Source organism: Rhipicephalus microplus, chromosome 6 (genome assembly GCF_043290135.1).
Source record: "Rhipicephalus microplus isolate Deutch F79 chromosome 6, USDA_Rmic, whole genome shotgun sequence".
Lineage (NCBI taxonomy): Eukaryota > Metazoa > Arthropoda > Arachnida > Ixodida > Ixodidae > Rhipicephalus > Rhipicephalus microplus.
The window spans coordinates 37,604,859-37,627,742 of record NC_134705.1 but is presented as its reverse complement, the minus strand read 5'-3'; the positions used below and the strand labels follow the sequence as shown (position 1 = coordinate 37,627,742).

At 49.8% G+C, this 22,884-nt stretch overlaps 1 protein-coding gene across 2 annotated transcripts in view; it reads left to right on the top strand.

Annotated features, from left to right (window-relative positions):
- Positions 1-22,884, top strand: part of LOC119186848 (uncharacterized) — a 529,539-nt gene that overhangs the window by 20,143 nt on the left and 486,512 nt on the right. The window contains exon 2 of one of the 2 annotated variants that reach the window (XR_012884113.1): positions 21,719-22,475. The exons of the other annotated variant lie outside the window; for it this stretch is intronic. The gene's annotated coding sequence lies outside the window, so the exon portion shown is untranslated. Of the gene's footprint in view, positions 1-21,718; positions 22,476-22,884 lie in introns of those variants that run through there. 2 annotated transcript variants of the gene reach the window in all.

Below are 22,884 nucleotides of genomic sequence, written 5' to 3'. Positions count from 1 at the left end.
ATGTGTAGGAGCCGCATTTTGAAGCCTCTACCGCAGGTCCTGAAGAAATGAAAGTGCGACAATGTGTCAGTAAGAGGCTTAACATAACACAAACTGAAGCTCATCCGCACCTTGCAGTGCAGCTTCTGCAGTCATGTCACAGTCACTATTTGAAGTGACGCTCAGAGAACCTGCATATATGTGCAGTTGGTAAAAGGTACAAAGCTTGTAGCATGGAGAAACTTAACAGCTCTTTAAAACGCATAAATTGGTCGAACGTGAAAGAAAGAAGGCACCAACTAGGAAACAAGTAATTTGTGATTTTTAAAATTATCAACAGTGCCAGCTTTCACTGATGAGTACATGTGTACTCAGGCTTGAAGATAACGTGACATAGCCCTTTAAAGTCTTTCAAAACAAGTTGCGCAGGTCAAGAGCATCAAAAAACGACAGAAATGTAAAGCTGCTGTTAGGAAGGTAATAGCCCACAATTCACAAAATTTAGGATTTTCCAAGTGTTACTTGTATAGTGAGGTTTCTCCATCGGCTAGAGAGATCTTCGCGGTTAACTGTTGCCACTGATTCAATACAAGTGGCTGCTATTGCACATATTTGAGTTTCAGTCAATCACTTACATGGTGCAGCTGGTTGCACACTGGAAACAGCCGTTCTTGTAAGCCTTGTGTGCCCAGGGTCCATGTAACTTTGAGCAGTAAAATGGTGGCTACAAACCCTGTACGTTGCGTACAATAGGCTGGCCGGCTTACTCAGGAGATCATAGCGTCCAGCATACTGCATCCATGCTTTCATCCTGCATTGGCAATGAACTATCAGCTGAAAGGGGAAGTGCTTGAATAGTTGATTTTTTCTTGTTACCCTCACTGAGTAAAGACGAACAGTAAGCCTAAAGACATGCAAACCATACAAAAGCTTTAACACACCTGCCGTCCTGTGGTATGCGGAAGAAACTCGTCCCAGGCTTCTTGTGGGTTCTGCCATCGTTGAAGCACCATGATACACAGCAGTAGCTGCCGTAGCTTGGACCGCCAGACGGCATGGCATCAGCGCGGTCTGAAAATGTTAGTAAGTGGATGCTTCGCTGTCAAATTACGAAATGATATGTGCACGTCATAAGTGTACCAGCAAACCCCTTTGAATGATTAGCTAATCGATGCACAATACAAACCCAGTGATACATCTCTGACCCATAAAACTCTTACTTACAAAGATAGACGTCAAGACCACGTACAAAGATCTTCAGAAGTTTACAGGCAGCTATCCCTTCTAATCGCGGCCTGAGAACTTTAGAACACCTTCGTGCGTACGCAGTATCAGCAGTACATTGGGAAGAAAAATCGTAGTTGAAATTTCTGCGGTAAAATTATATTGGAAAGGTCAAAAAAAATTTGTGGACAGCTTGCACTAGTGGCACAAGGCTAGTGAAGAAACGAAGATGATGGCCACTTGGCTAGTCCAGATTTGCCTCCGGCACACCAAGAATTATTCGTGTTCCGAGCCTTCAGGAAACGCGTCGTGAAGCATGCGAGGCCCAGCAAACGCTTCTCAATATTTTGCACCGAGCCTATGACCTAGCTGACCAGCTATGCTCAGCGCACAGACGCTCGCGTCCGTGGCAGACGCAGCACGCGTCGCCTCGGCTTGACGCCGTGCTGCCTTTGCTATACTGCATACGTTGCATAATGTTCCCGTTTAGCCGCCACATAGAGCCACAAACTTTCTTTTTAGCGAACCTCTCAGTCCTTACAAGCTTCAGAAAAAGGTTACAACTGCGTGAATGAGACGCCACGTAAGAAACAAACTCGCACACACAAAGCGCAACGTGTGTGTGTGTATGTTTGTTGCATGGTGTCTTATTCGCGCAGGTGTAACCGTTTTCTGAAAAAATGACCCAACAAGACCAACAACATGTCATTCAACAAGCTTCGCTTGAAAACGTGCCTCACCTGTTATCTCACGCACGAAAACGCCGACGCATCCGACGTTGACGAAAGCGACGAAAGCTTCTCGCTGTCAGTCATGCATGGTCTTGTCGCTGGGTGGATGGTGTTTATGACAGTACGGCTGAAGAAAAATAATCCCGTAAGGTGTGTTGAATAAATTATTTTTATTTATAGAGAACATACCAGATTTGGGCGTATAATTATTATTTTGTAAAAACAATTTTGTTGCATTGATTATAACTGTTGTTTTTTGTGCTTGCGTCCTCTGACGTTTGGTGAGAGCACTAGTTCGTTACGTAGTCGTGACGCACTTCCTAAGGCCAGGTTCTGCGGAGTGTCCTCTCTTGTCTTTTTCTTTCTCTATGGCCACGGAGCCATGTGGCCCGCGTCTCGCATAATTTTTAATTTGGCCACGGGTGGCGCTCCTTGCGTTTGACGCAATGCAACCTGCGTTTGACCCATTTCTCACTTTTCCGATTCTGCGAACGCTAAAGCTACCTACGCAACGCAGCTTGGGTACAGTTGGGAACCCAGTATCTTGGTCCCCCAGTTCTCAAACGCTCTATTTATCAATTAGAGTTGTCTGTTACTGGCGAACGAGGTGCTTTCCTTGCACCCTCTCCCAGATCTCTCACCAAAAGTTAAAAATACGTGTGCGTCATCTCTTCCGCTGAAAACGTCTCACTGGATTGCATTCACTTAGAAGCCGTACCTAAAAATAACATCTGAAAATGTTCAAGAGAGAGCGCTGAATATGCCTTATATTCCGGTTAAATTTTGCTGACACCATGCTAGAAAAGCTAAATATGCGCTAGCATGTTCATTAGTCGACTCCCTTAGATTAACGCCGACTCGAATCAACCCAGGGATTTGAATGAGCGTGACTGAGTAATGTTGTTGGGAGTTTGAGTCCAAATGAGAATGGTTTCAACAAAAAATTCGCAGATACGACGTACAGTGGAAATCGATATGCGAAGCATGAATGAGGGAGGTTAATATATCACTTCAAAATCAGCACAACGTAACAAGGCGGAGATAAATTATGCCATACCAGATAATCACAAAACTGTTATTGCAGAAAAATCGTCCATTTTACTTCTGATGCAAAAAGCGTGCAGCATCGCTATTACAAACGAGTTACCTTTTTAATTATTTTCACCTCGAAAACGTTACGCGTAAATGAACGTATTCATGATTGTGGTTGCATGAAGGGCCACAAGATGTCGACACCATCGTTACAATAGCCTTATATTTTTCACCCTTCTGTGCATACGAGATACTATACGTGATAAAGAACGTCTCGTGAGTTTGCCACAATGGTGATGCAGTCCTATGTAAGTAAAATGCAGCTTATATGGAGTTAGCATCACCATTTATTGTTTGCGAAAACGTAAAGGTATACGCGCGTACATACGTACGTAAACGTTTACGCCTGATGAGGTAAAACGTTGAAAGTTATCCGTTCCAGTAAGACGGTAAACGCAAACGGGTATGCGGTAACACGATAACGTAAGCAACTGAGCGGTCAGTCGAGGTCTCGCGCCATCAGTCGAGGTCTCGCGCCATCAGTCGAGGGGTGGAGCATCGATGTTTTTTGGAGGGAGCGGACGTGTTTTTTCGTCGCTCCTTCAAGTCTTTTGTTTTAAATAAAGTAATTGACACGTCTGCGTCCTTTTTTTTCCTTTTTGTTCTGCTCCCACGATCGCGCTCTCGAGCGTAGCCCTCCTCAGGGCTCCCAGGGGGGCAGAGCATTATGTGACTCTAACTATTTGTTTTTCTTTTTTTTTCTCATATCCCCTTTTATTTTTTCTCCCAACCTCCATTTGAGGTTTGTCGCCATATATCATGGCCGACGGCAACAACGAGCCTGGGAACAACTCCGAGGCTCTCCTCTCAGACCCCAACGAGGCCGCCAACCACGTGGACTCTACGCCACAAACATGTGGCCCTAGCCCAAACGTCAAAGCGGCCAGCCAGCGACTCACCAGTGCCCCCCGCCGACTGGCTCACAAAGGTTCCCTCTCCAAGGAGAAAGCAGAGGAGACGCCGACGTCCAGGCCACGGACCCGACCGTGTTCACGACGCCAGCAGCCGCCCAAGAGGCCGACTGCTACACAAAGAGGCCGAGGAGGCCGGGCGGCGGCCATTACCAAGCCAACCGCCATTTCTACAGCCGCACAGACTGACGAACTTCCTCCGCAGTCGCCGCCCAGAGACGAGGAATCTAGTGGCGCAAGTTCCTCCTCTTCCACGACGACTTTCTCCTCCTCCTCCTCCTGGAAGCACGAGACACCCGCCACCTCACCGAGCTCCGAAAGCGAAAGTGATTCGAGTTTCAAACAGCCTGAGCAGGGAGCGTCGTCTGCTGCAGCCGCCGGCACCAACCCAGCCCGCGATCCATCTGTGCAGCCGCAAACCGGTTTCCTCTCTCAACTAGACGGCCCCAGTCCTGACGTCTCTGGAGAGAGTGGCGCACAGGCCCAACACCGACTGAATTTCAAGGCCGCAGGACTGCTGCAGTGACGTCAGAGGGTGGGGGCCCAGTCACGCCACGAACTATCGCTGCAGCAAGCACTACCCGGCGACCGAGGAACTTTCCACTCTTCCACGAACGCACGTGCACTGGGTGACGCCCCCGCGTATAGAAGTAGCGCACTTTATAGTTTTAAAAAATCTTCATTTTAAGCATCCTTTTTCTACGAGCGAGGTTGTGAAGCACTTGTAATCTTTATTGCAGTTTATATACATGACTGGACAGGTTACGTAACTATAAATAACTTGTTTTTCTTTTTCAATTCAAAAAGTAGTTCGGGACACAAGTTACTGCGCGAGAGGTGCTGGTTGAAATTGCTTCCCATAATCTGGTCGCCCGGCTTCCCGCGGCACAGGAACGGGTTGCGCAGCCACTGAAGGTCGCTCCCAGCGTTACTAGAATAGGTTATAGAATAGAACCTAGTCTAGTAACGTTGGGTCGCTCCCGCCAACACCGCCTCCAGCCCCGCTGACCCCTTCCTTCAGAGATTGGCCTCTGCTCTTATGGTGAGGGCCTCCACCTCGTGACGTAGGTGCTTTTGTGAACACGTGACATACGGCCTTGAAATTTAGTCGGTGTTGAAAGACCACAACCCTTTCCCTAGGCGAGAGCGAGCTCGGGTCATCTGCTTGTCTTCCCCCGCCCTCTCCTCAGCCCAACAATCCCCTCCCTGAGCTCGCCCGCTCACTGCCCCAGCACGACCTCGACGTCCTAGCACTGCAAGAGACGCGAGTTCGTGTCAACCTACCAGGGTATGTGGCTTACCACGGGGCCACGAGCTGCAGGAACAGCGCGTGCCTAAGCACGCACTGCAACAACTCGGCACACCCACAGGGCCTGGCAAGGGCTTTTCTCTACGTGCGCGCGCGCCTTCCCCAAGTGCATCTTGACGTATCGGACATCATCGGTGCGGGCGTCGAGTGTGTGGCAGTGAGGGTACGTGTTGGCACGACAGACACATGTGTCGCGAGCGTCTATGTTCATTCGTCGCGCGAGTGGGACGTAGACTTCATTGTGTGGCTCGCCGATCGCCTCGGAGGTGCTTTTCTGTTGTGTGGGGATTTCAACTCCCATCACACGGCGTGGGGGTGCGCGAGTTTAAACGCCAGTGGCCGCGCCTTAATGGATGCCGCCCTACGCGCTGGCCTACACATCATCGATGGCAGCCACGCTTTCGTGCGCCCCGGTGCTAAGCGCAGTGCACTTGACCTCACCCTCGTCACGGACGACTGATACTATTCGTGGTGACGCGCGCCGAACACTCAGGGCTCGGATCACTATCCGATCCTCTTGGAGCCCTTTTATACCGGCGCCCCGCGCACCAATGTGTACAGTGTTGTGAACTGGCCCCGTTTCCGCGAACTGTGTGCTGCAGTACCAGTCGCGGGCGACTTTCTCCAACACATTGTGCAGTGCGCGAGAGCCGCCACGACGGTCTGTCGAGTGCCGACGGGCACGCCCATGCCTGACATTAAGCTCCTCAACCTTCGCGCAGCTCGCCTCCGGGCGCAGCGCAAAGCGCAACGCTCGGACAAGGCAGGGGACTCGACTGTTTACAACCGCATCGACGCGGTCTGTCGACGCCACGCCCATAAACAACGGGATCGCAGCTGGTCCAGCCTCGGCCGCACTTTCGACGACCCGCGCTACCAACGGCGTGCCTGGCGCGTGTTCCGAGCCCTCCTCCGCCCCCGTGTGCATCGGCATCCGGAGCTCTCCATCGCGGTCACACTTGGAATCGGCACCGCGCAACTTGCCGAATTGCTGGCTGACACTTTCGCGAGTGAGCCCACTGCCGTTGCAGCTGCTCCCGTGCCCGCGCTGCCGCCACATGCACGGCCCGAACTCTTTGCGCCCTTTCGCTTCTTCCCCACACCAGCCATCGTGGAAGCGATCGGCGAGCTGTGCACAGCCGACTTCAGCATCCGAGAGCTTCGCAATGTGGTCGACTCTCGGGGCGCCGCTCGGCGCCGGCGGGTGATGGCGTCACGTATCAGATGCTCCGAAACTTGGATGCCAGCCAGTTTCGGAATCTGCTTGATGCTTACAACGTCATCTGGCGCACGGGGGCGCTACCAGCCTCGTGGGGAGAAGCCTTAGTAATTCCCATCCACAAGAAGGGGAAGCCGGAGTCCGAGCCTTCATCGTACCGACCGGTTTCGCTCACTTCGGCCGTGGGGAAAACATTCGAAGCTATGGCGCTCCGGCGCCTTCAATGGATCGCTTCTGCTCTTGGTTTCCTTGCGGCTGAACAGTCCGGTTTCAGAGCACATCGAGCGACAGCGGACTCGATCTCGGATGTCGTGAGCCTCCTTGAGGAAGCCAACTACCGTGGGGAGGCAGGATACCTCGTGCTTTTCGACGTCAAGAGTGCGTTTGACTCACTACCACACAACACCATCCTCGACGCCCTTCGTGAGATGCGTGTGAGCGAGAACATGCTCCAATACGTCCAGGCTTTCCTCACTGGCCGGTCTTTTTGTGTGCGCGTCGCCGGCGAACTCAGAAGTCCTCGGGTGGTGTCAGCGAGTGTGCCGCAGGGTAGTGTGTTGAGCCCTTTTCTCTTCAATGCAGCTCTCGCACACCTCATCGACCACATCCCGCAAGACACTGCTTACGAGGTGCGTGCTGCGGTTTGCGCGGACGACATCGCGCTCTTCTCCAGTGGCCCCACCCTTCGTGGTCAACAAGTCCGCGAGGGACTCCAAGCTGCCATTGACGCAGTGGACGGTTTCGTCACAGGCATCGGACTCCAGCTCTCAGCCACCAAGACGGAGGCCATGTGCGTCCATCCGGAGCGCACGAGGTGCTTCGTCAGTGCGCAACTTGTCCTTCGCGGCCACCGGCTGCCGTGAAGCGCAAAGTGCGCTTTCTTGGACTTACAATCGACCACCGGCTTAGCTGGAGGCCCGCACTGGCGTCAATTCGCAGCGACACACGGAGGATTGGCGGCATGGCCTCCCGCATCCTTGCCAATGTCAGGGGCTGCTCCCCGGACATCGCGCTGCGTTTCTTCAACGCGGTAGTGTCGGCCAAGGCCATCTATGCCGTCCCGCTCGTTGCGCTATGACCCGCGCAATGGGAAGCGCTGGACACCCTACACCGTGGCGTCGTACGCCGCCTGTATGGCCTGCCGCGCTCGTCGCCGATCGGCCCCACCCTGGCGGAGGCTGGCGAGACATCCCTCTCACTTCGGGCGAGAGGCAGTGCGTTGCGCCACATACACCTCATGTACCTCACGTCCGAGGGACGACACCTGGCTGGACGACTCCTTTATCGTCCCCACTCGGGCATGGGTCAGAGCACCTTGGAGTACGCTGCGCTCGTGCCCGACCCGCCTTACTGCGGCTTGATCCCGATCCCGCCTCACCAGGATTCTGGTCTCGAGATCAAGACCACCATCCCCGGCATCAGATCTAAAAAGCACACACCCCAGTCTGCCCTCCACCAGAAGACTGTCGCGATGATCAAGGAGCGGATCGCCGGCCGAGTTCTACTGTACACTGATGGCTCAGTCACAGCGGACAGTTCGGCGGCAGCCGCTTGTTTCGCCTCATCCCTCGGCCTCCGTGAGAAGTGCCGCCTTCCCCTGAGTGCCTCCTCCACTGCTGCTGAACTTGCCGTGATTGATCTCGCGGCAAAACAACTCGTTGTCTTCCTGTTCCAGTCGGCAGCAGTGGTGTGTGACTCTCGCGCCGCCCTCCTCACACTTGCCTGCGGAGAACGCGGCGCCCCCGTTGCGCAACGGCTCGCGCGGAAGTTCGCGGCGATCGTGCGGAATGGTTGTGATGTTGTGTTCCAGTTGGTGCCGTCTCATGCTTGACTACCCGGAAACGAGACAACGGACGCACTCTCCAAGGAGGCTCACCACCCCTGTACACCCATTTCGTCGTTCATCTGCGCAAGCGTTGTTGCGCACCTCCATATTGCGCACCATGTGCGCGCTTTACACCCGGACTCACGTGTGGCTACAGGAAACCCCCCACGACCGCTGCCGAGGACCGGCATCAGCAGGGTTGCCCGGGCCTTCCTTCTTCGGCTTCGCACCGACTGTTCCCGCACCGCTGCAAGGCAGTTTCGCGTCACCAACAGCGGGAGCCCTTTGTGGGCCGAATGCCCGGCAGAGGACACCACCGAGCACATCCAGCTTCACTGCCCCGGCTACACTGAACAACGCCCGCGGCTCTTCGACGCCTACGGTCGTCTGGACTTCCACACGTGAGCCTCGACCACCTCCGGTTTCCCCAGTCCCACCGCTCGAGGCTCATGCGGGCCTTCAAGGCGCTACTCGAGTTCTTCGGTGACGCTGCTCTCATCGCGCGCCTCTAGCGCGGCCCGCATGCACGTGTCCGTGTTTGTTGACGTGTCGGGCCACGCCCACCTCCTCTGTCGCTTCGCTCTCACCGCGCGCCTCTAGCGCGGCCCACATCCACGTGTCCGTGTTTATGTGTCGGGCCACGCCCACCTCCTCTCACTCTTGGATGGATGGATGGATATGGCTGTACCCTTTAGATCGGGCGGTGGCTAGCGCCACCAAGCCGTAATACTCAATGAACCAAAAACTAGATTTATTTTTTTTCTTTAAGAAGTAAGTTTGAGGATTCGTACTTTGCAGTGAAGAGTTTAATTTTCACTCGTGCCTTGACTTTAGCCACCAATCAGATAACCTCCTTGTAGTTAAGTCTACCCGCTTAAAGTATATTTTGCTCTCCCGGTCCCTAAACCCCAGTGCTTTGAAAAACTCTGCACCATCATCCTGAACTATAGGGTGAAGCCCTCTACAGAACATTATCAAGTGTTCGGCAGTTTCTTCTTCCTCTCCACACCCACTGCATACTGTGTCTACCCCTTCGTATTTGGCCCGATATGTCTTGGTTCGCAGTACTCCCGTCCTGGCCTCAAACAGTAGAGAACTACCCCGAGTATTATCATAGATCCTTTCCTTGGCGATTTCTTGCTTAAAAGTTCGATACATCTCTAGTGCGAACTTCTTAATTATGCGCATTCTCCACATGTCAGTCTCCGTTTCCTTCACCTTCTTCTTAACCGATAGTTCTTTTTGGTTTGGCCACCTGCTGTTTTCTAAGTATTTACCAGTCAATTTCCTGGTTCGCTTCTTCCATTTTGTATCGACATTCTTCATGTACAAGTAGCTGAAAACCTTCCTAGCCCAACGCTCCTCCCCGATTTTTCTCAGTCGCTTCTCAAATTTTATCTTGCTGCTAGCTTCCCTGCCCTCAAATGATGTCGATCCCAGATCACCTTGTACTCCCTGATTTGGTGTATTCCCGTGAGCTCCTAAAGCAAGCCTACCTATTCTACGTTGCTTAATTTCTAATCTTGCTTGAACATCTGATCTTATGCACAAGGCCGCATTGCCAAACGTCAGCCCAGGAACCACGACCCCTTTTCATATTACTCTCACAACATCATACCTATTGTAATTCCACAGTGCCCTATTTTTCATCACTGCTGCATTCCTGTTACCGTTAGTCGTCACGTATATTTCGTGTTTCCTCAGGTACTCGGTCCCATTGCTTATCCATACGCCCAGATATTTGTATTTATCTGTTATCTCTAGCGTGACCTCCTGTATTTTAAGCTCACTACCTTCGTTGTCATTGAAAATCATGACTGCTGATTTTTCTTTACTGGATTTAAAATTTAACCTATCTCCCTCATTACCGCAGATGTCCACAATCTCTGCAAATCTTCCTTGTTGTTGGCCATTAGCAATATATCATCTGCGTACATTAATGCTGGTAGTGCCCGATCAATAAGTTTTCCTTGTTTGACTAAAGAGAGGTTAAAGCTCAGTCCACTTCCCTCTAAATTGGCCTCTCATCCTTGTAGGTACACCATAAATAACAAAGGTGACAGGGGACAAGCCTGCCTAAGCCCCCGTTTTACCTCTGCAGGCTTGGATACCTGTTTTTCCCATTTTATAACTACCTTGTTACCTTTATACATATCCTTTAAAAGATTAGTGACTACATGTTCCACGCCTAGTGTGTCCAGTATTCCCCACAATTCCTCTTGAACCACGCTATCGTACGCTCCCTTGACATCCAAAAATACTAGCCACATGGGCCTGTGTTCCTTTTCTGCTATTTCGAAGCACTGCGTCAGTGAGAGTGAGACTCTTGCCGCGTGGTGCCAACACCACCTAGAGGAAATTGAGTCAGTCTCGGTGGCGTTGGTGGTGCCCATCCCGGCTCGCCTGACTGCTTTCCCTTTCCCGGCGGCAGCACAGGCTGCGTCCGAGACAGTCCTCTGTGTCCTTCCCTCCTATACCTTCCTCCTTAATCTTTACCTCCCATTCCCCCTTCCCCCGCGCGGAGCCTTGTCGGTGACTTTGTATTGGAAGACAGTAACAGCTCCGCTCTTTTCTCTTCACTTTCCTCATTAAAGAACCTCTCGCCGTAAGCAACTGAGCGCACGAGCTAAAACTCCCTATTTATTGCGATGGTCACCGTCAAGTAAAAACCGATAACAACTTATCCTGCCTTTATTATGCCTTCCAGTACATCCAACCGCGACGCAGCTCGTCGGCATATATTTTTTTTGTCCTTGCTTGCCTGAGAATACCACATGCACCATCGAAAACCCAGCAGGAACTGCGGTAGACAGAGCATATTTTGCCTACCAAGCAAAACCAAATGCGCGACAATAGCACCACCGCATTTTCGTGACACACGTCCGGTGGAATTTGTCTATACCAAGATTTCTCCCAAATACCTAGAGTGAAGTGTGGCGCTACCATCAATGCGAATTTCTTAAACGGGGACGTTGGAGCGCTGGGAATAACGGTATATGTGTCTGCGAGGCTTGTGTTGGCTGTTGTTGAGTCAAGCTTCGGCTCAAAAGCGAATACGACTGCGTAATAAAGCTTCTCAAAAAACGTTTAGGAGCGGATCACATTCCTGGGTAATATATTCTAAAATAAAAGTCCACTCATCTTGACGGCACAACCAAACGGCGAAGAAAAGAAACAGACGACATAAACATGGCGGAATAAAACGCTCACACTGTCTTCTGCCTGCCAAGTTGTGTGGCCGTTGGTAACTTCTTATACTTCGTAAAAATGTATATCAACGTAAGAGGTTCTAGTGTTATATACAACTAGTTTCTGTGCATAAAATAAATAGCTTATTACGGGTTCTTTTTATAAAAAATCAATCATGTTGACGTGAAGCCAGACGCGTTTTGGAAGTATACAAAATTGAGTCAAGTTCGCTGCTCACATATCCCGTCATTCCCTTGCATCCAGCAGCTCGCTAGCGTCAATTTCCCTCTGCGTATGATTGCGAGAAACTCAATGGTCTATACTCGAACTGTGACGCCAGGCGTGACCGGCGTGACCAGCGTCCATCAGCACGGCCCAGCGGCTACTTGCACGAAATGCAACAAGCTGCATTTCGCACCCACTATCCAGGCTGCACTGCGTCTACCTGTCTTCGTGATGGAGTAATGCCGGGTACGCTCAAACGCGCATGCGTCGAAGCAACGCAGCGTGGCGCGCGGCTGCAAGCATATGCATGCAGATCAGCGCCTGGCGTGGCATCGCCGACGTGACGCGACGAAACGAACGCCGGTGCGCACGCGGTCTATGTCATGACGACGTGTATTGGCGCCTTGAGTGTGGGATGTAGTCATGTTCTTACATGACACATATCTCAAGGTTATTTTGTTTACACCAGTCAAAAGCCTTCGTCATCCATTCACGAGAAGTCATACCGAATTTGGCATATGTGAAGCCAGCGTAACGGCCGCGAGCACATCATGAGTGTGGCATGTAACCATGTTGTTACATGACACGCATGTCATGGTTATCTTGTTTGTGTCATTTACCTGTGTCGCCCGTTCGCGTCACGTGATACTGAATTTGGTGCATTTTCAACTATGGAAACGGCCCCGAGCGCATCATGAGTGTGGCTTTTATTGATGTTGTTGCATAACTCGAATCACATGATTATCATGTTTCAACAAGTCACATCCATTCACGTCCCGTAAAACCAAATCTGGTATGTGTGTAGCTGGTGAAACGGGCTGTCACAGACTGCCATTTTTGCGACCCGGCCTCACGGCAATTAACGGGTGCCGTACTCCCCCACTGACCGTGGGAACGGTGGGCGCATGAAAGAGAGCCGGGAAGTGCAGAATGGGGTGCTCTTCTTCGAACGTCGCCGCCGACGTTGATCCTTTGTACCTGCGGCGGCGTCTGCAAGGTCGTGGAAGGCCGCGATGTACCCGGAACAAGGATTAGACTACGGGACGCACCGGCTGAGAGCCAAACAGTCTGACCGTTCCTACGGGAAAACCGTGGAAAAGCCTCTGGTGGCCAAGCCGTATGATAGCACGCCAACAGGTTGTCACTCTCGCTTGTTGAGGGCCCTTTCCTAATTAAAAAGGGGCGGGGTTAATATATTTTCGGGGCGGAGTTTCCATGAATGAAACTTGCATGATTGGAACCATGTAGAGGTCTCTTGTCCCCAAGGAAGAGAGCGAGGGGACAGGAGGGGGATTTAAGTGCAGGATTTTGCCCTGATAAGCAGACTAGTCGCTGACCAACATAGTTTAGAAACAGATCAGCAAGTATCTCTTCTAGAAGTTTTAGTGTGGCTCTGTATCGGCTGGCCACCTAAACTTAGCCGTTCGTCTAGTTGTGACGCGATATTAACGTCTGCAACGTAGACATCGGGACTTCGCCTCGAGTTAGCTTTAGCTGCCCGAGGTCACCTGCAAGCACTAGCCTCCCGGAGCCACCAGTGTTGCAACACCGCCGACACCGCAGTCGTGCCAGAACTCTCTTCGACTTCTCGCATCCGATCGTCGGGGACGCAACGCTGCCAGTCATCACACGTATGCCTTCACCAGTTTATGTCTTCGGACTTTCTCCTCCGTAGTTCTTTGTTGTTAGTTTGTGTAGTTTGTAATAGTTCACTCTCGTAAGCTGATTTATTGTTTTTATATGTATTTTCTGAGTTGTATCAGGTGTTGATGTATTTTGTTAGTTGTATTGAAGTGTTGTACTAGATCCCGTGTGCTGCAATATCACTAGAGTAAAGTTTGTTTTGTTTTCTCACGTCTCTGATCTCTTCACTGTCTCTGCTTGCGTACCGAACGAACTAACCTGCTGTCATTCCCGTCGCCTTCTTCACGCTGGTGACGCTAGAGTGGCAGCTTGTAACACGGGCGCAAGCGCATCATAAGTGTGGCATGTAGTCATGTTGCTACATGAACGCATGTCATGATTTTCATGTTAGGGTCTGTTGCTTGTGTTAACCATGCATTCATGTGATACCACACATCTTTTGCAACATGTCATGTGAATGAAACCACCCCAAGGGTAGCGAGACCATGAAATGTAAATCAAAATATTCATGACATAAATCGTGTTTTTCATGTTATGACAAATGACGTATGCTCGACAAAAAGTCATCTCATGTCATACCAACTTTCGTATCACTACCATTAGCGAAACGACCGGGAGAGCTAAAAGCCTAAGCTGCTGGATGGATGGATGGATGGATGGATGGATGGATGGATGGATGGATACGCTCAAAGTCAAAGGAAATGGCTAGGAAGTGCTTCGCATTCAAAAATTTTGTTAACGTGAGTCCTAGTGAGCTTTGTGAATCTGAGAAAATGTATTAGATACATGAGCACGAGAAATCTTCGCTTTTTTTCCGACCTATGGTGACAACTTCCTCGTGTACCACACGCATCATGACACCGTTTCTCGAATAGGGCACCGCTGCTTCTGAATGCTGCCACGTGACCGCTGCTTATGCAGTGGGCTACGGCTGCACAGTGTTTATTTGCCAAACCACTGTAATTTAACGAACCACAGGTAAAATGTGTGGTAGGTGCTGTATTAGGGCTGGCTGGTCCCGACGAAGAAGACGGCCGACGGAGACGTACGCGGCCGGCGGGGACACCGACCAGCCCGAACACGCGGGTTGGCGCGAAGCGCCAAAAAAAAGCACAACAACCGCACTCCACGGTTACCCAACACACACTGTCTTTATTTTACAGTCGCCTTGAAATCCTAGATGCCAGAGCGGCGCCCCCTGGCATCCTCACATGTCAATCCGAAACCGAAACTGAAAACCCAGAACACAACAATCATCCCCTCCTCGAAAAAAGCACACCTATACACTGTTTATATTTATACATGATCGATACAAAATTATATACAAGGTATGTACGTTAGAACACATGAAAATTCGGAGCACGGCGCACCGAACTCACACACTTCGAGTCCTGAAAATGCACTGACAAACAAAAAAAATGTACACAACTGTTCGGAACAATATTCGTCACGTAGTCTTCGAACAGACGCGGCTTCTGCCGCTTCCGCTTAGGGCGGGCCCTTTTGGGTGTAGAATCAGGTGCAAGAGCAGAAGAAGATTGTGAAGGCTCTGAAGGAGCGTTAAAATTCGCGGTCTCATCAGAGCTCGCAGCATGAGCTTCGGAAGAATTTTGCGGACCGGAGTCCGGTTCAACGGTCTCAGCCGTATTTGAAGGTTCGAAATGAACCGTAAGACTTGGTGTACTTGAACCAGCGACACCGTATGGTAACTCCTCCCCCCTTGAAGAAGAAATGCCTGTACATGGAGGCCACATGTAACAGTCTGATGCGTAGTTGAAAGGTGTGGACGGAACGTTATGAGGAAGACATTTAGGTGTTCAAGGCGAATCCGTATGAAAAATAACAAGTCGTGAAGCATTACAGATGTTACAATCACTTAATCGAAAGGAAGTGGGGCTAACCTGGCCCAAGACTTTGTAAGGACTCCGATACTTGGGGCGCTTGCCTGGCACACGAACCTTGACTAGATCGCCAGTGCGAACTTTGGACTGCTTTGCACCTCGACGCGGGTCGACATACTTATCATTGCTTGTTGATGAGAAAAGACCCTGGTGCGGATTTGATCAGGAGAAGACACTGCTATGTTACGAGGCAAAGAGACTATGTCGAGAGCAACTCGCGGTTGCCTACAGTGGAGAAGTTGAGCAGGAGACACTCCAGTGGTGCCTTGTGGTGTGAACCTGTACGAAGCTAAACATTCAGTCAAGACTTGCTTGAGGGGACGGTGCTCTAATTGGGCGATCTGGATATGTTCCTTCAGAACGCGATTAAAGCGTTTGATTTGGCCACTTGATTGGGGATAGAAAACTGATGACCTCAAGTGTTGAATTCCTCGTTGTGAAAGAAAAGCCTCGAAATGTTGGGACTGAAACTGTGGACCATTGTCCGTAACTATGGCATCAGGAAACCCTTCCCGGCCGAAGATTGAAGACAGAAATTCAATGATGACCTCAGAAGTAACCGTATATGTGAAACAAATTTCTGGCCATTTGGAATGGAAGTCGATGAAAGAAACAATGAACCGGGCATTTTGCGGAACATTATGCGAAGGACCAATGATGTCCATGCTGAGTTTCTGCCAAGGCCGATCAGGCCGCTGGACTGGATGCAACGGAGAAAATGCAGGTTTGGCAGACTCTTCAGCTGCCTGACATATATGGCAGTTGTAAACTGCATGCTCGACCTGCTTGTCTAAGTCTGGCCACCAGAACCTGTCTCGAAGATTTTGTTTGGTGCGGACAATGCCTGGATGGGTCTCACGGGCAAGCTGTATTAGCTTGTTACAGAAAGAAGCAGGGGGAACCACGCGTTCATCGCGGAAAAGCAAGTCCTCGACACAAGACAGTTCCTGTCAGACTGTGAAGTAAGGCAAGAATCCAGAAGCAAGAGCACCTTTGGAAGGCCATCCTTCACGTAAATATTTGAGAACTTGAAACAAAGTGGAATCTGCAGCTGTAGCTGCCCGAAGCTCAGCTTTAGTAATGCAGGAAGTAACTTATGAAACAACTTCCTCATTCCGCTCTTCAGTAACTGGTATCTGAAGAGGAAGGCGCGACAGTGCATCAGCAACCACGTTATTAGAACCCTTACAATATTGAACACTGAAATTATAATACATGAGTTTGGCACACCAACGGGAAATGCGAATGGAGCGGCGGCCTTCAGATCCTGCAGAAAGAAGAGCAACTAGTGCTTGGTGATCTGTACGTAATGTGAAGTGCGAACCCCACAAGTAAACATGCCATTTCTCACAGGCAAAAAGACACGCGAGAGCTTCACGCTCTCCTACTGAATATCTGCGTTCAGCAGGGGTCAATGTACGAGATGCGAAAGCAATAGTGATCAGCTGATCATCTCTAAGTTGTTGAAACACTGCTCCCAGTCCAACATCGGACGCGTCCGTCGTGATGACGATGGAAAGCTTCTCTTTGAAAATACTAACAGCTGGCTTTGAGGCCCGTATGGACTTAACTTGAATGAAGCTCTGCTCAGCTTCAGCTGACCAGTTAAAAGGCTGTGCTTGGCGAAGTAGAGCACGCAGTGGTTCAACAACATCAGCATAGTGGGGAACAAACTTGGCATAATAACCAACAAGACCTAAAAAAGATTGCAAGGTTTTAACATCAGTAGGCCGTGGGGCATTGACAATGGCCTGAACTTTAGACTCAATAGGTGTCAAGCCGCGGGAACTGACATTATGTCCTAGAAATTGTAACTCATTCACAGAAAAAATGGGCTTGTTATTAAGTTTCATATATAATATAGAACGGAGACAGTCAAAACTGTTATCCCAGACCAGGTAGGAGCGTAGGCCTAGCTATCAAAATCGGCGACAGTCCGGGCCGAGCGTCTCGTGCTTAGCACTGACAATGTGTGTGCCGAGATTTGCATGACCCACTACAATCATCATTACACATACTACATTCACTGATGCGGTTGAGAACAGTATGCAAGTTAGCATCGTGCTCTTCGCGAGTACGTCCCACACTAAAATGTCAACCAAGTAACAAAGGGCGCCATTACAATCCTTAAGAATAATTGACATCATTTTCTGAAACACTGCAGGGGCAGATGCAAGCACGAAACACACGCGGCGAAACCGAAACAAGCCTTCGTGCGATACAATTGTGGTCAAGTCTCTACTGCACTCAGAAAGTTCAACTTGGTGATAAGCGGACGCGAGGTCCAGCACGGAGAAACATACCGCCCCGGAGAGCTGATGAAGCAGTTCTTCAATGTGAGGAAGTGGAAACCCGTCTACGATGATCGCCTTGTTCGGTTCTCGTAAGTCGACGCATAGTCGAAGGGATCCATCTTTTTTCTTGATGACGGCCAGTGGAGAAACCCAGTCGGAAGCAAAGACAGGCTCGATGATTCCGCTGGCTTGAAGGCGAGACAGTTCCGCAGAGACTTGCTCACGGAGAAGAAAAGGAATGCGGCGCAGCTTGGCACGCACAGGACACACACCTGGTCGACGCATCACTTTATGCACAAAACCACGCACACAACCCAGTTCACAGGTGAACACGTGGTGGAAATCAGAAGGCGCGTTGGCCGGTAGATCATCTTGGACGTCGACTTGAGCACACGTCATAGACGCACCGACGATGTTGATGGACAAAGCCCTGATGGCATCACGTCCCAAAAGTGAGCTGCCATTGGCTGTTACGTAAAACGTAATGAAAGCAGTGCGACTGCAATAGGAGACCTGAGCTGTAAATTGACCTAAATTATCAATCGTTCCCTTGGAATATGTTTGTAGAACGACGTGTGAAGGCAAAAGGCTATTGTTGGAAAAATGACTGTGAAAGTCAGCGGCACTGATTAAAGAGACTGAGGCACCAGTGTCCACGAGAAATGACAAGGGCACATGGCCCCCTGAAACTACGATGCTGGGCTCGGACGTAGTGTGGAGGCCATCCACATTTAAAACAGTGACCGTATGGGTTTGTGCAGTGCTCGAAGGAGCGGACGAAGAAACTGGTTCCGGAAGATTTGCTGGACGGGAATTGCATACGTACTGGAAATGTCCGATTTTTCCGCACGCAAGACAAGTGCGGTTTCTCGCGGGACACTGCGCAAAATTGGCTAAATGCCGAGCCGATCCGCAACGAGAGCAACTTGCGGTTGCGCTTGGAGAAGAAATTTGCGAACGCGAGTTAGGAGCTCAGTGCTGTTCCTGAAAACCAGAATTTGGCGGAGTGGTGTCGCCATATTGTCGGCTTCCTCGCCCCCGTGACGCAGAGGGGCCGCCATGTTGGCCGCCGCGCCGAGACGAAGATGAAGGGCCGCCATGTTGACGCGTCCCGTGAAACGAAGAGCCGCCGCCTTGGCCCCCCGCAGCAGAAAGTTGCTGCACTGAATGCGGAGCGAATTGCTCCAACTGGGAGCGAATAAGCTCGTCCTCTCGCGCAATCAAGAGGGCTTCGGATAATGAAATCGAGGAGCCCTTTTGAAGCATGCGGCAGCGGACGTTTTGCGAGGTTACCCCGGTGAAAAGCTGATGGCGGATCATATCGTCCTTGAGCGCGCCGAAGCCGCACGACGCGGCGAGCGTTCAAAGAGAAGTAATGAACTCGGTGACTGGCTCACCAGGCAATCGTCGCCTTTCTTGGAATTTCACGCGTGCGAGATTATCACACGAAACATCTTTAAAATGCTCATCGAAAAGAGCAACAGCATTCTTGAAGGCATCGCCCGACGCTGGCGTCGGCGACGCGTTGGTGTCTTCCAAAGAATAGATGAGCTTTAACCCGGCAGGGCCCAACGCGTTGAGCAGCAGGGCCTTGCGACGCTCGGGCTTGCTGGCGTCCTCCCCGACCGTGTCTGCGTAGGCCTGAAACACCGATTTCCAGTCCGCCCACGGAAGTGGCGGTTCTCCGGGCGAATGAAGAAATAGGGGAGGTGGAATAGGAGACACCATTTCAAGTAAGAAGAATGGAGAGGTGCAGTCGAGAAGAAAATGACGCCAGTTCACTGTTTGAAGAAGACGACAGAGGCGGCGTAGCTGAATGAAGAAGGAATGAAGCGACGCAGCACGCAGGAGCCACCTTGCTGGGAACAAAGAGCGTCTAGGGTTATCAGAGTAGGTCCGTTAGAAGCACGAAACAGACGAACACGGAAAACGAAATGGGTTCTTACAGGTCCTCGTCGCCATTGCTGTATGGGGGCTGGCTGGTCCCGACGAAGCAGAAGAAGAAAAACACGGCCGACGGAGACGTACGCGGCCGGCGGGGACACAGACCAGCCCGAACACACGGGTTGGCGCGAAGCGCCGAAAGAAAGCACAACAACCGCACTCCACGGTTACCCAACACACACTGTCTTTATTTTACAGTCGCCTTGAAATCCTAGATTAAGGTCCCTAGATGAAACAAGTTTCCAAGGTAGCGACACCCTCCCTTTTCCTCCTCGGTTATTTGCCTGAAGCGCCCCCTAGAAGGTTCAAAACTTTCATCCAAAAGCGAATGTTTGGGTTCTGTTGCTACGGTGAATAGATGTAAATGAAACAAAATGGAACGAAATAAGACGTAGAATAAACAGTTACCTTTATGAACATAAACGGCACAACACAAGAGCAAGCGGGATGTGCGTTACTCCACCGGCAACGTTGTGCAGTTTTATACTTTACACCACTAGCCATGGCGTCTCGCGTAGTACATTTTAGTTCCACGGCCGTGGTATTTCGGCCTGTTTTAACTAGTCCACTTCTCCGATTGTGTTTTGTTCGTGCTGTGACACAGTGAACGTGCTTCTTGCTGGATCCTGTAAGTGGCCACAGGGCGTGACGTTGTGAAGATTAATTACAACCGGCTTGTGCACACGCAAGAAAAAAACTACGACCAGACTAGTACGAACACTCGTCCAGCAGCACTGCGATTACGTTTTTTTTAATGTGCCCATTTGGACAATCGTGAAGAAGTGATTCTGATGCGGTGCTGGGAACTTCCTGAAAAGTGAGAGTTCTACTGGTGAGGTGTCTCGAAGCAGCGCGTTTCGAGTCAAGCGGGAACTGGTCAAGAGTGAAATGTTTCTGAAGGTGCGTTGATTACAACCTACAGCTGCTCTGTATACGTGCATACCCACATGTATTTGTACCAACTGGCATGCTCTAGACACGGCTTAGACGTGCGTCTGGCGTTTCAATAAAAACCGACAAGTGAACTCGCTTCGCAGATCCACGTCAACATACGTTGACAGAGTTGCACGAAAGCATTCGCGTGAAATGGTTCATAGTTGCACTTCATGGTGCGCTTCATCTCGGAAAGCACGAGGTAAGTTGAAGAGAGCGAAACCATTTTCTGTTGTTTACGGCAACGCAGCATTGCTGAAAAACGCAAATGTTGCATTGAACGAGCATGGCGAAACAATCTTGGTCAACTTAGCGCACACCGAAACGCTCCTCCTCTTCAGTTTATGTTCTGGCTACGATTTTGTCTTTGGTCACGGCGAGAATCCGGCTGGAGCCATATGCACATGCGTACACGTTTTGAACCTTTTGCATAATAATAAATAACACCACCAGCCATTTGCAAGATCACGTGCAAGTAATGCACCAATTACAGACGCGGATGGCAGAGAAAAAGAGGAGTAATCGAGAGAGTGAGGAGGACGGCTCGAGAAGAATGAGTGACGCTACCTTGTTTCATCTAGGGACCTTATCCTAGATGCCAGAGTGGCGCCCCCTGGCATCCTCACATGTCAATCCGAAACCGAAACTGAAAACCCAGAACACAACAGTAGGGCTTTTTATCTGCCTTGTCAACGTTGCTATTGGAAATGGCCAACAAAAACTAAGCGCCGTGAAAGTAGAAACTGTTTGAATGGGGTAAAGAGACAATATGAAGGGCCCAGAAGAAGTATTCTTTGTGACCTAATAACACCGTCCTGCATAAGGGCTCACCGACCACAATAATAAACAATTCCGCTGGTTGCGTGCCTGGTGACGTTTCACTCTCACACCAAACATGGATAATCTCGCTTAGCGCCTAGATTGTCTCAATTGAATTCAGACAACATAGATTATGAGTTTTTGCTCAAGGTCATTTAAAGGTCAAAGCAGGACCTAAATATGTTTCATGTTTAAAATATCATTTGTGCAAATAATAAAAGGCCAGTGGAGAGATGCCATCAATGCAAGGGCTCAAGCAAATATATGGGCTGCTGGTTTCGCATAGAAAGAATGCCTGTCAGTTCCATGTTTTTTTTTTAACGAAGTGCCATTGCTACAAAGATGTCAGTGTACAAAGCTAATCGTGAAGTAATTTCCTTCAGTTTTAACATCGCATTTCAGCGTCATCCTATATATGTACAATTACCAATGTTGGGCCAATTGTGCAAGGTTTTTACAAATAATTTTTTTTGTTTCAGGTGAAATGCTGGAACGAAGATCGAGGCTGCGAAATTGTTGTTGCTGCATCACAACACAGCAAGCACTTTTGCAAAGAATGTGACAAACACTCGACCAGCTGTTCGAAATTTTCAACAGCCATACTCTGCAGTGATATATGCGCGCATATACAGAGCAAGTGCAGAGATCACGTGATACCTGTGGAGTCCTGGAGTCCGATAACGAGCACTGAGGGCCAAGGTGCTATAATGAAGGCTCTTAATGAAAACATAAACGCACAAGCAGATGAAATGAAAGAGAGGTTCGACCAAGTGGCGAATGCAAACAACGCTCAAGCTATCCGTCTTAATGAAGTTTACCATTGCCTGAACATCATAAAAGAAGCAGCAGTAGAAATTCAAAGGCGAAACAATACACTTGATAACCTTGCATCTTTTACTGAAGTCATCCGCGAAAATCTTATTGAGCATGCTGAAAAACTGCACAAGTTTCAGGGAGCGATGAACAATGCGAATGAAATGCTGAAAAATGGCTTGGAAAGCATGAAGTTAGCTGTCGAAAAAACAGAAAAAACTACAGCAGACTTCGTGCAAATGTAATTGAGGGCGGCACTCTAAACAAAATCCTGCGAAAGAAGTTCGACATCGCTACTAAGACATTTGCACCAATTGCACAGAAGCTGTGGCAAGTATTCTTCAAGAAAAAATTGGAAAGCTAACCGGCTCGTTTGAAATCAGTGTGGATAAAATACTGGCTTTAAGCACAATGGATATTAGACGACACGAGTTTTTTATAGAGGGATGCGAAGCAGTGAAAGACAGTGCACTTTCAGAGGGCTCTCATCTTTGCGAAAGATAAAAAATGTACATCTCTGGCTATTACCTCTCACCGGGAGTGTGGTTCGAAAAGACAGATAAGCATGTAACATTACATACGTACTTCCAATTGCACAAGGGAGTAATTGACGATGTTCTTACGAGGCCGCTGAATAAGAACATTAGACTGTCTGTGAAACACCCATCGGAAAACAAAATGCGTCATTACCTGTCCAAGGCACACATATTGACTTTTATGGAAGACCCCAAAAACAAAGTACCGATGGATGGTTTAGAAAAATCGCATCATTTCGCTTGGATGAACTAGAAAGAGAAGGGTACATCAAGAACGACAAGCTTCAAATTGTGTA